General features: G+C 40.2%; 1 long non-coding RNA gene across 1 annotated transcript; it reads left to right on the plus strand.

Moving 5' to 3' along the window:
• Nucleotides 1-3,739: 3,739 nt before the first annotated feature.
• LOC139039922 (uncharacterized) lies at nt 3,740-10,921 on the plus strand. Its single transcript, XR_011493323.1, has 4 exons — nt 3,740-3,830; nt 5,013-5,210; nt 8,101-8,341; nt 10,730-10,921. It is a non-coding gene; the product is annotated as an uncharacterized lncRNA (long non-coding RNA).
• Nucleotides 10,922-14,135: the final 3,214 nt, after the last annotated feature.

The following is a 14,135-nucleotide window of genomic DNA, read 5'->3' on the forward strand; positions in this document are numbered from 1 at the left end:
ATCATCCTGTCGGTCCTGCTTTATCAGACTCCACACTCCCAAGTGTTCTTCACACACACTACAGTCGAACCTACGGGTGCCCCTGTACTTCTCATGTTTGTGTGGATCTATTTCTTTTTTCAATTTCATCCATCATTTAAAAATTAGGAGAGTTTCCACTAACCTTTTGATTTATCTTCGTTTTAAAGAAATCAGGATATCTAGCAACATGAAAGTCATATTTCAACATAGCAACGGTGAGCTGGAGCAATGGCTTCACGGTTCTCTCCAGACCTTGCCAGGCTCTCTCAATCTGGAAACTCATATCCTTCATTTCTGAGAAATTTTCTTACATGATTTCCTTGATACCCCCTCCTCACACCCCCAGGTTTTCTGTTCTGCATTTCTGAAACTTATTAGTTGGGCTTTGTTATATAAACATGAACGTTTCAATGTCAAATATTCGGTTTTAGAAAGATCTTTCAGGTTGCAATTCGAAGTATAGTTCAGAAAAAAATGAGGGTTAAACCAGTCGGAGCAGATAGAACGATATTTAAATAGACAAGGCCAGAACTAATTGGCAAGGCCTTGAACTGATTCTAGGGCACCAGGACAAAGAGGAGCAGCGAGAAATAAGAAATATTCAGAAAGTAGAACGGATGGACCTTGTTGACAACGTGGAGAGTGAGAAAGAAGAGTTGAGAAAGACTACGAGAATTATGACCTAGGCAACTGAGAGGGTCTTAGTTCCCTAAAAGTTGTGAAAGTATACTAAGAAATCATTGGATTATTTGAAGCAGGGGAGTGATACAATCAGATTTAGATTTTTAAAAGATTATTTGCTAAGACTAATGGGTGACACTTTGATGAGGAATGGGATATTTACATAGAGTCAAAGTATCTACCTAAAAATTACTTATTAATTACAAAGGGAAAAAATAGTAACTTCACAATGATAAACTTGCAGCATGTTGGAGAAGGTCATCGAGAGGACATGACCACAGGTTGACCCTCTAGCTGGACCCAGGCAATCAGAGGCCCCTCACCCCCTCCCATGTCCTTGGAATGTACATTCTGCCCAACGTTCCCACAGTGGGAGCTGTTCCAAGGATGTAGCCTTGAGACAGTAAAGTGTTATTGAGACCATCTGGACTGAATGCATGACTGAACCCAGTTAAGGCCTCTATATTAACTTTCAAGATCCTGGCAGGCGAGTATGAAAGTCTACTTGTCTTGCAGCCACCTAAAGCAAGCCTTGTATGTAAGTTCCCTTTCCTAGTAAACCTGCCACCTACCAACCTAGAGTGGTATGCCCCTTTCTTCTGTCTCTCCTTGCCCTCGGTGTATGGGGACCAATTTGCGAACCAACAGACCATATCACATCAAGTGATCAAGAGTAACATCACCTATATTGGGACAAGTATCATGTGCCTCCTGATGTTACGTACTGAATCAATGCTGTCAAAAGTGTATAACATGAATCTGAATGTAAGGAAAATATCAGGGAGCCCAAATTGAAAGACATTTTATAAAATAACTGGTATAAACTCTTAAAAAATAACAAGACCATGAAGGACAAGAAAATTAAGGAATGGGGCCAGCCTGGTGGTACTGTGGTTAAGCACATTTTCTGCTTTGGCGGCCCGGGGTTTGCTGGTTCGGATCCCGGATGCAGACATGGCACCACTTGGCAAGCCATGCTGTGATTAGGCATCCCACATATAAAGTAGAGGAGGATGGGCACAGATGTTAGCTCAGGGCCAGTATTCCTCAGCAAAAAAGAGGAGGATTGGCAGCAGATGTTAGCTCAGGGCTAACCTGCCCCCCCCCAAAAAAAAGAAAACTAAGGAACTCCTTCTGATCAAAGGAAAGTAAAGAGACATGATCATTAAATGCAGTGTATGATCCTAAATTAGATCCTGGACTAGGAATAATTACTGCTATAAAATATATTATTAAGACAATTAATGAAATTTGAATATGGACTATGGATTGGATGAGTATTTTTTATCAGTGTTAAATTTCCTGATTCCGATAATTGTACTGTGTTATTTACATAAGAGAATGTCCTTATTCTTAGGAAATACACTTGGAAATATTTAGGGCATAATTTCCACATCTTTTCTCAAAAGGTTCAAAGAAAGAAGACATATTAGATAAATATGAAATAGAAAATAGAATAAATAGATTAATAGAAAAAGGGGGCAAAATGTTCACAATTGATGAATCTGGGTAAACTATAAAGCTTTGGGAGAGCACCAAGCCTAGATACAAGAAGTGGGAAGTGGCTCTGTCGTGTTTATCCGGGTGATCAATTAGCGAAGTTGGTATTTCCCTGGTGTCCACCCATAATAAGCTAGCACTAGCTTTGTCGATGGGCTAAAGCAATGTGAGAAATGGTCATGGAAAGGCAGAGAAATGCCCCAGTGGCTAACAAATTTGAGGAGCAGTGGGGAGCAACAAATCCCAGAAGACAAGCTACCAGCTGAACTCTCTACTCAAGTATGGTCTTACTCCTTCACCACAATCTCTGTGGGTAGATCACGGAAAACAGAACATCTGGTGAACAGGGATTCTCAAATACAAAGCTGAAGAAAGACCACCAAGAATCATTATTTGTGCATAACCAATGACATAAAAGAAAGATATCAAAAATCGTCAAGTAGAGGGGCCAGCCCCATGGCCTAGTGGTTAAGTTTGGCATGCTCCACTTCAGCAGCCTGGGTTCAGTCATATACCACTCATCAGGGGCCATGCTGTGGTGGTGACCCACATACAAAACAGAGGAAGATTGGCACAGATGTTAGCTCAGGGTGAATCTTCCTCAGCAAATAAATCAACAAATAAATAAAAATCATCAAGTAGAAAAGTTAACATGAAAGGAAAAGTGATAGAGCAAAAATCCCAAGACTATGATAAATATAATTAATACCTTCAGAGAGAGGAGAGAGAATCCATAGATAACAGTCAACCAGAGGTCAAAGATTATTTTCCTGGTTCTTAAATGTCATTCTCACTTGGAATGATATATTTAGAAGCTGGCAACTCCTCACATTAGTTCCTTCACTCGTAAGTGCCGGGAGCCGTCAGCCTACAAGTTAAGCCTCTGCCTTGTGACACGGTCGGGGAGAGAGATGAGGGGACGCACAGCGACCCTCAAGGGAATCTACCAGGCTGCCCCTGCAACAAATCTCCCTGGTACTTCTGACTTTCCTGCTTCTGCTTACTCTGTTCTGCACCTGGGGTTATTTCAGGAGAAGTCAGCCCGGCCCTGGGAATGAGAATGAAACAATGCAATATTCTAGGGAAAGTTCTGGGGAAAAACATCTTCTAGGGAAAGAACATTCTGACCCGTCCTTTGGTTGGGTAAAGTGATGGGAGTGGAGAGGGAACAAAGAAATCTGTAGCCCCCACAGATCTCTGTGGGAGGACGGTGGTTACCACAGCCCACTGAGTCAGGAGGCCGCAGGGGGTGGCCTCCTTGAAGTAAAGAATTACAGAAACTTGGCTCCCCTCAGGCCTGCACACAATCAATTACTCTTAGGCAGAAGCTTGACTTCCCCCAGGTCTACACACAATCAATTGCTCTTAGGACTATTGTCTACCTTACAATCAATTGCTCTTAGGACTATTGTTTACCTTACAAAAACCCGCTTACGCGAGCCAAAAATATGTACTGGGACTGTTTCATGAAATCATCCTTACATACCCTGAGCCCTATATAAATCTTACATACACAAAATAAAGTGAGACTTGGACACCAAACTCCTTGTCTCACTGCCTCCTCCTTCGCAGAAGCCGTCCATCCCTCAGGAGACCCTGTTCGGCTAGGGCTGGACCCCGGCACATAAGTAAGAATTATTGTGGTAGAAAAGGCAAAGTAGAAGCCCTAAAACTGTCTCCACATGGAAATTAAAATCAGTATCACACACCTGGGGTAAGGGCAGAAACTAATGCCACCCTCAGAGACTTCAGGGTAGTGGTTCCTCTCAGAAACCCATTTAATTCACCTCTCTGGCCCCTGCAGCTGCTGTGCTGAATGTAGCATCTTTCCTCCAGCAGATTGACACAGCCTCCTGTACACAGTGTGCAAATTTAGATCTGATATAGTTGATCTCATCTCTGCCATCTCTTTTTGCCCTCTATTTACTCAGCACTTTTGTTGTTTTCATTGCTTCTTATTTTATTACACTTTCATTGAATTGATTTTTTTTTTAAGATTTTATTTTTTTCCTTTTTCTCCCCAAAGCCCCCAGGTACATAGTTGTATATTCTTCGTTGTGGGTCCTTCTAGTTGTGGCATGTGGGACGCCACCTCAGCGTGGCTTGACGAGTGGTGCCATGTCCGCGCCCAGGATTCAAACCAACGAAACACTGGGCCACCTGCAGCGGAGCGCGTGAACTTAACCACTCAGCCACGGGGCCAGCCCCATGAATTGATTTCTTTTGTTTGATTTTTTTCCTCTAGCAATTTGGAAGACATATATCCTCTCCTGCTTCATCTTCTACTGCTTTCTCCGGTTCTCTTCGATGCACCTTGTAACACAGGGCACGCTGGCCCTCTGTGAGGTCTTTACTCTCACCGTGATGCCTCCTGCCATTCGGGGCTCTTTTTGCTGGCTTGTTCTTCCCTTCCTTCTCTGCCTGGTGAACACATATTCATTCTCTCACTGAGCAATGTCTGATAGAACTTCCTGACATGTTGAAATGTTCTCTATTTACACAGTCCAATTTGGGAGCTGCCAGCCACGTGTGGCTTTTGTGTGCTTGAAACATGGATAGTGAGAATGAGGAAATGAATTGTAAATTTTACTTAATTTTAGTTAATTTAGATTTAAATAGCCACATGTGGCTCATGGTGATTGTATGGACCATTTGACTCTAGGTCCATAGTCACTTCTCAGAAATCTTTCTCTGACCTCCCTGATCAGGGATAATGTATGCTCTTATGGCAACAGGTACCTCTCATTCCTAGATTTTATTTTATTTATTTGTTTTTTTTAAAGATTTTGTTTTTCCTTTTTCTCCCAAAGCCCCCCGGTACATAGTTGCATACTTTTAGTTGTGGGTACTTCTAACTGTGGCATGTGGGACGCCACGTCAGCGTGGCCTGATGAGCAGTGCCATGTCTGCACCCAGGATTTGAACCGGCGAAACCCTGAGCCTCCCAAGCAGAGCGCATGAACTTAATCACTCAGCCACGGGGCCAGCCCCTCATTCCTAGATTTTAGGTAAGTTGCAGTTGTACATTTATTTGTGTGATTACTTAATGTCTTTTTTTTTTGTCTCTGAGTGTAAAAGTATAAACTTCACTAAGTTTTTATTTGGGTCATTATTAAGCAGAGTGCCCAACACATAATGGATCTTCTTATATATTTCTGAACAGTTGAATGAATGAATAAATGAATGACTTGTAATGTTTACCTCTAAGGAGGGGAGTGGAAGGGGACATCAAAGGGGATTTCTGATTTATCTTTACTGTATGAATTTTTTTTTTTTGAGGATGATTAGCCCTGAGCTGATATCTGCCACTAATCCTCTTCTTTTTGCTGAGGAAGTCTCGCCCTGAGCTAACATCCGTGCCTATCTTCCTCTACTTTATATGTGGGATGCCTGCCACAGCATGGCTTGACAAGTGGTGCATAGGTCTGCACCCAGGATCCAAACCAGTGAACCCCAGGCCACCAAAGGGGAATATGTGAACTTAACCACTCTGACACCAGGCTGGCCACTACTGTATCAATTTTAACACTGTGAGCATATTCATGCATTAAATATGTGTAAGTAAATACATTAAAAATATTTTTCCTCAGGGGCTGGCCCGGTAGGTAGCCAAGTGGTTAAGTTTGCACGCTCCGCTGCAGGCGGCCCAGTGTTTCGTTGGTTCAAATCCTGGGCGCGGACATGGCACTGCTCATCAAACCATGCTGAGGCAGCGTCCCACATGCCACAATTAGAAGGACCCACAACGAAGACTATTCAACTATGTACCGGGGGGCTCTGGGGAGAAAAAGGAAAGAAATAAAATCTTTAAAAAAAAAATAGATAAATAAATAAATTCTTTTAAAAAAAGGAACGTTCTGATTTACAGCAAGATTTATTTCATTCTATGGGAAATACAGTAGTTTAAATTTTAACTTCAAGTCCTTTGTTAAATAAACTTTTAAGGCTTTGCTTATAAAACAATCAGGATTTTCCCCACTAGATGGTGGTATTGTTTCATGATTCACAGGGTGGCCTGCACTGTCCTGTTGTTCTCCACTGCCTTAGAAAAGAAAACAGAAGGAATACCTATTAAATATTTACTGAGTCAAGCACTGGACTGAGTACCCTATATACACGATCTCATGCAATTCTTGCAGTAATGTAAGTCACTTCATGGCGTTCAAAGTCCGCCGAGGGATTCTGATTGCTTTCAGAATAAAAACCAAAGTCTTTATTGTCGAAGCAAAATGACCAATAATCATTTAATAGATGAGAGAAATAACGTGAGCTTTACTTGAGCCAGAGTGAGGATTATAACCCTGGAAGGCCATGGAAAGCGTTCCAGAGAAGCATGGTTTTTCAGTAGAGACTTCTATCTTTTTAGAACAAAGAACATACGTTAGACACACTCAGGATACATTTTCAAAGTTTCAAAGAGGTATTTAGCTGCAAACCAGCAGGTCAACATGACTCTAATCTCAGGAAAGGGACTCATACAGGCTTTACCAACAGGCTGTAGGAGGGGAAGTATGCATTCTTTATTGTAATGGTTAAAGCAGATGTCCAATGCATGTTAGATAGGCCATAAGTCAGGCTTCTTTAGTTCAAGCTGAATCAGTTTTGAACCCAAATTTACCCCATACACCTCAGTACGTGAAAATCTTTTGGGGCTGTCCCAGTGGCACAGTGGTTAGGATCACACGTTCCGCTTCAGCAGCCCGGGGTTAGCCAGTTTGGATCCTGGTTGCGGACCTATACACAGCTTATCAAGCCATGCTGTGGCAGGCATCCCACATATAAAGTAGAGGAAGATGGCACAGATGTTAGTTCAGGGCCAGTCTTCCTCAGCAAAAAGAGGAGGATGGGCAGCAGATATTAGCTCAGGGCTAATCTTCCTTAAAATAAAATAAAAAAAGACATGGGGCCAGCCTCCTGACTGAGTGGTTAAGTTCTTGCATGCCACTTCAGCAGCCCAGAGTTTCCCTGGTTTGGATCCTGGGCGTGGACCTGGCACCACTCATCAGGCCATGTTGAGGTGGGATCCCACATGCCACAACTAGAAAGACCCACAACTAAAATATATAACTATGTATTGCGGGGATTTGGGGGGGGAAAGCAGGAAAAAGAAAATCTTGTCATTATTAAGGCCCCTAAGACCTCATACAATCTCCATTACCACCCACCAGCACCAGCCCCCCTTCTCTGTGCTTCTCTACTCCCTCCATTCTCAGGACCTGCTTCTGCCTCAGGGCTCCTTTGTTTTTGAACCAACCGCCCTGAAATATAGATTAAGTAAACTAAACTATGCCATTTGCAACAACGGTTAGATGGGCCTTGATGGTATGATGCTAAGTGAAATGTCAGACAGGAAAGGAGAAAGCCAAACACCATATGATCTCACTCATAAGTGGAAGATGAAAACAACAACAACAAACAAACACTTAGAAACAGAGATTGGAGTGGCGGTTACCAGAGGGGGAGGGGGGAAGAGGGAGGGCAAAAGGGGTGAAAGGGCACATGTGACAGATGCTAATTAGTCTTTGGGTGGTGAACACGATCTAGTCTTCACAGAATCGAACTATAATGGTGTACACCTGAAATTTATATACTGTGATATACCAATGTTACGTCAATTAAAAAAAAACTTTAAAATGAAAAAAATAAATAAACTGCATCCATTTAAAGCATACAATTTAATGATTTGACAAATGTACACACTAGTGAAACCACCACAATCAAATGCAGAAAGTTCTCATCATCCTCAAGAGTTTTCCCATGTGCCTTGGGAAAAAAAAAGAGAAGGAATATTTTTTAAATATGAACTTCTACTTACTTTGGGTTTGCTCTTCTTTTTGCAGCTTCTTATCATTGATTTAGGCCTATTCTTCTTTTCTTTTCTTCTTTTTTTTTGGTCAGGAAGATCGGCCCTGAGCTAACATCTGTGGCAATCTTGCTCTATTTTGTATGTGGGATGCCGCCACAGCATGGCTTGATGAGCAGTGTGTAGATCCACATCCAGGATCTGAACCAGCGAACCCCAGGCTCCTGAAGCAGAGCATGCGAACTTCACCACTACACCACCAGGCTGGCCCCTGTTCTTCTTTTCTAATACAAACACTTCAAAGTATAAATTTTCCTCTAAGCTCTACTTTAGCTGGTAAGTTTCGAAAAGTTATCTTTCATTATCATAGAGTTTGAAATATTTTCTAATTCTCTTTGTGATTACTTCTTTGACCCATGAATTATTTAGGAGATGATTGTATTTCCAGATATTTGTGATTTGCTAGATATTTATTGATTTTTAATTTAATGTCATTATGGTGTGGCTTATACATGGAGAATGTACCCTATGATTTCAATGATTGTAAACTTTTTGTGTGTGTGAGGAAGACTAGCCCTGAGCTAACATCTGCTAATTCTCCTTTTTTTGCTGAGGAAGACTGGCCCTGAGCTAACATCCGTCCCCATCTTCCTCCACTTTATATGTAGGACACCTACCACAGCATGGCTTGCCAAGCAGTGCCATGTCCGCACCCAGGATCCAAACCAGTGAAACCCGGCCCACCGAAGCAGAATGTGCACACTTAACTGCTGCGCCACCGGGCGAGCCCTGCATTGTAAACTTTCTGAGACAAGTTTTGTGGTCCAGCATGTGGTCTTTCCTGGGGGTGGTGCCCTTTTTTATTTGGGTTTTTCCCCCTCCCTTTTTTGCTCTTCTTGCCCTCCTTTTCTGCCCTCCTGAGGATTATTTGAATTTTTAAAAAGAATTTTATTATAATTTATCTATTGATCTTTTAGCTTGTAGGGGAAGAAGACGTTTCCTCTACCCACTCGAAGTCCTTCTGATCAGACTACAAATAAAATTCACAGGAGACAGGAGAAAATTAAACAAAGTTTTATAACATGTATACATGGGAGAGACTCAGGAAGTCTGAGCAACTTGCCAAAATGGCGGAGGCTCTCATCTTAAATACCATCTTCAGTTACAAAGGAGGATGTTAGGGGTGGGGGCAGTCAGTTATGGGAGACTACCAGAAAAGTACAGTAAACAAGAGTAAGGTTATTGTGCAGATTTAAGTCCTTGCCTCCCGTATTGATAAGAGTTTCTAGAGATAAGGTCATCCCTCTCTTCCTGGTATAGAGAGGGAGACATCTTTACAGATGGAGATTTCTGTTACAAATGTAAATGTCTCTTACAAAGGGTAACTTCTACTTTTCAGAGTTTCTCTCATGTCTGCAGTTTTTAAAAGTAACCAGCCCTTGGGGCCAGCCCAGTGACACAGTGGTTAAGTTCACACGTTCCACTTTGGCAGCCTGGGGTTCGCCAGTTCGGGTCCCGGGTGCAGAATGGCACTTCTTGGCAAGCCATGGTATGGTAGGCGTCCCGCATATAAAGCAGAGGAAGATGGGCACGGACGTTAGCTCAGGGCCAGTCTTCCTCAGCAAAAAGAGTATTGGCAGCAGATGTTAGTTCAGGGCTAATCTTCCTCAAAAAAAAAAATTGGGGGCCAGCCCAGTGGCACAGTGGTAAAGTGCGCACATTCCACTTTGGCAGCCTCGGGTTTGCCGTTTCGGATCCCAGGTCCGGACATGGCATTGCTTGTCAAGCCATGCTGTGGCAGGCATCCCACGTAAAAAGTGGAGAAAGATGGGCATGGATGTTAGCTTGGGGCCAGCCTTCCTCAGCAAAAAGAGGAGTATTGGCAGCAGATATTAGCTCTGGGCTGATCTTCTGGAAAAAAAGGAAAAAAAAAGTAACCAGTCCAAAATAATCCTCATGCCAAAGAGACATCTTTGGGGTGGCCAATTCCAATCCCTGACAAGCTCTTTCTCTTTGCATTATGTTTTTAGAAGTTATTGCAGGGGTTAAAATATACATCCTTAACTTTTTTATTGTATACTTAGAGTTAACACTATATCAGTTCATGAATAACATAGAGACCTTGCGATCATATAGATTCATTAAGACCATATTTCCATGTTTTATGTTACAGTTGTCAAATGTATTATATCTACACAAATTATAAACAATGGTATGCTCGTTAATGTTTGATAACTGGCTCTAAAAGAAATAATAATAAAGCCCCGTTTACAGTGTTTTACGTTTTGTAAATTTATGTTGTGTAAATATTCCTACTATGGCCAATTTCTGGCTACCAACATGTCTTCAACTAGTTCACAACTTTCTTGAAAATGTAACAGTTAATTTTCATGAGCCAGTACATGCTAGCTTTAGCAGATTGGTGATTATGAACTCAAAAGATGATGTACTTATAAAAAGCAAAATGTTAGAATTTTGCTTTAAACAATCATATGTATTTTTTAAAAACTAAGAGAAAAAATCATCTTCCATATTTTCCCAGATACGTGCCATTGATTATACTCTCATCATTGCTCTTGAGCATTAAAGTATTTCCTTTTGCATTTCTTGTAATGCAGATTTCCTAGCAACAAATTCTACTGATGTTATTTTATTTTAAAATATTTCCATTTCACTTATACTCTTGAAGGTCACTTTCATGGAATATAAAATTCTGTTTTTCAGCTTTTTCTTTCAGCACCGTAACAACTTATTCCTCTGTCTCTGGCCTCCGTAATTTCTGGTAAGTCCATTTTATTTTTAATAGCTGTTCCTCTAAATGTGATATGTCATTTTTCTCTCTCTAATTTGAAGATTTTCTCTCTATCCCACATAAACAAAAGCATTTTGTTGTCCTCAATAATGTTTTAGAGTGTAAATGTATCCTAAGACCACAAAGTTTGAGAACTGTTAATTTATATAGCATCTCCTGGGGGTGGAGTGGAGATTATTTCTAACACTCGGCAATAGTGATGGCCATGGACTTTGCTGCCTCTTTTTAATTTATTTAATTTAACTTATTTTTAAATGTTTATTGAAGTATAATTGACACACAATAACTTATTATGTTCAAGTGTATATCATAGTGATTCAATATCTATATATGTTACAAAATGATCACCATTATAAATCTAGTTATCATCTGCCACCATACAAAGTTATTAAAATATTGACTATATTCCCTATGCTGTACATTACATCCCCATACGTGATCCACTTTATAACTGGAAGTTTTTACCTGTTAATTCCCTTTATCTATTTTTGGTCTTTATTTCACTTATTTCCACTCTGATCTTTATTATTTCCTTCCTTCTACTAACTATGGGCTTTGTTTGTTCTTCTTTTTCTAGTTCCTTTAGTTGTAACGTTAGATTTTCTTTGCTTGTTTGTTTGTTTGTTTTTAAAGATTGGCACCTAAGCTAACATCTGTTACCAATCTTTTTCTTCTTCTTCTTCTTCTTCTTCTCCCCAAAGCACCCCAGTACATAGTTGTATATTCTAGTTGTAGGGCATTTTGGTTGTGCTATGTGGGATGCCACCTCAACATGGCTTGATGAGCAGTGCCATGTCTGTGCCCAAGATCTGAACCAGCAAAACCCTGGGCTGCCAAGTGGAGCACATGAACTTAATCACTTGGCCACTGGGTCAGCCCCAGTTAGATTGTTTATTCGAAATTTTTCTTGTTTCCTGAGAGAGGCCTATATCACTATGAACTTCCCTCTTAGAACTGCTTTTGCTGTGTCCCATAGATTTGGGAAAGTTGTGTTTACATTTTCATTAAGGATTGGCACCTGAGCTAACATTTGTTGCCAATCTTTTTTTTTCTTCTTTTTCTCCCCAAAGCCCCCTAGTACATAGTTGTATATTCTAGTTGTAGGTCCTTCTGGTTGTGCTGTGTGGGATGCTGCCTCAGCATGGCCTGATGAGTAGTGCTAGGTCTGTGCCCCGGATCCAAACCGGTGAAACCCTGGGCTGCCAAAGCAGAGTGTGCAAACTTAACCACTTGGCCATGGGGCCAGCCCCTCAAAGTATTTTTTGATTTCTTCTTTGATTTCTTCATTGACCCATTAGTTGTTTAGTAGAATGTTGTTTAGTCTACACGTGTTTGTGTTTTTTCCAGTATTCATCTTGTAATTGAGTTCTAGTTTCATATTTTTATAGTCAGAAAAGATGCTTGACATGATTTCAATCTTCTTAAATTTATTGAGACTTGTTTTCTGGCCTAATATGTGATCAAACGTGGAAAATGTTCCATGTACACTTGGAAAGAATGTGTATTCTGCAGTTTTGGGATAGAATGTTCTGTATATATCTACTAAGTCCATCTGATCTAATATGTCACTTAAGGCCAATGTTTCCTTATTGATTTTCTGTCTGGACGATCTATCCATTGACATAAGTGGAGCATTAAAGTTCCCTACTATTATTGTATTACTGTCAATTTGACTCTATATCTATTAATATTTGCTTTATATATTTAGGTGCTCTTATGTTGAGTGCATAAATATTTATGAGTGTTACATCCTCTTCTTGAATTGACCCCTTTATCATTATGTAATGTCCTTTTTTATCCTTTGTTTTAAAGATTTTATTTTTCCTTTTTCTCCCAAAGCCCCCCCGTTTGAAGTTGTATATTTTTAGTTGTGGGTCTTTCTAGTTGTGGCATGTGGGATGCCACCTCAGCAAGGCTTGATGAGCAGTGCCATGTCCACACCCTGGATTTGAACTGGCGAAAACCTGGTCCACTGAAACAGAGTGCACAAACTTAACCACTCGGCCATGGGGCCAGCCCCAACAGTCTTTGTTTTAAAGTCTATTTTGTCTGATGTGAGTATTGCTACTCCAGTTCTCTTTTCATTTCCATTTTCATGGAATATCTTTTTCCATCCCTTCACTTTCAGTCTGTATGCGTCTTTAGATCTGAAGTGAGTCTCTTGTAGGCAACATATAGATGAGTCTTATTTTTTGTCCATTCAGCCACCCTATGAATTTTGATTGGAGCATTTAGTCTATTTATATTTAAAGTAATTATTGATTGATATGTACTTATTGCCATTTGTCAGTTGTTTTCTGGTAGTATTTGTAGTTCTTCTCTGTTTCTTTCTTCTCCTCTTGGTCTCTTCCTTTGTGGTTTGATGGTTTTCTTTAGTGCTATGTTTGGTTTCCTTTCTCTTTACTTTTTGTGTATCTATTATAGGTTTTTGATTTTTGGTTACCATGAGGTTCATATATATTGACGTATGTATATAGCAGTCTATTTTAAGGTGATAGTCACTTAAGTTCAAACACATTCTAAAAGCGTTACATTTTTACTCCCTCTTCCCACATTTCATGTTTTTGACATCACATTAAACATATTTTGTGTATCCCTTTACTATTGACTGTAGTTATAATTGATTTTACTACTTTTGTCTTTTAAGCTTCATATTAGCTTTTTAAGTGGCTGATCCATTGCCTCTACTAAATATTTGCCTCTACCAGTGAGATTTTTTTCTTTTGTATATTTTCTTATTTCTAGTCATGGCCTTTTCTTTTCCACTTAAAGAAGACCCTTTAACATTTCTTGTAAGGCCAGTTTAGTGGTGATGAACTCATTTAATTTTTACTTGTCTAGAAAACTCTTTCTCTCTCTTTCAATTCTGAACAATAACCTTGATGAATAGAGTATTCTTGCTTGTAAGTTTTTTCCTTTCAGCACTTTAAATTTATCAAGCCACTCCACTCTGCCTTGCAAAATATATGCTGAAAAAAATCAGCTGATAGTCTTATGAGGGTTTCCCTTGTAGGTGACTTGTTTTTCTCTTGCTGCCTTTAACATTGTCTCTTTATCTTTAACTTTTGCCATTTTAACTATAATATGTCTTGGTGTGGATCTCTTTGGGTTCATCTTGTTTGGGACTCTGTGCTTCCTGGGCCTGGATATCTGTTTCTTTCCCCAGGTTAGGAAAATTTTCAGCCATTATTTCTTCCAATAAGTTTTCTGCCTCTTTCTATCGCTACTTTCTCCTTCAGTGACACCTATAATGTGAATGTTATATACTTGATGCGGTCCCAGAGGTCCCTTAAACCATCTTCATTCTTTTTTTTTTTT

This window comes from Equus asinus, chromosome 12, assembly GCF_041296235.1.
Source record: "Equus asinus isolate D_3611 breed Donkey chromosome 12, EquAss-T2T_v2, whole genome shotgun sequence".
Taxonomy (NCBI): domain Eukaryota; kingdom Metazoa; phylum Chordata; class Mammalia; order Perissodactyla; family Equidae; genus Equus; species Equus asinus.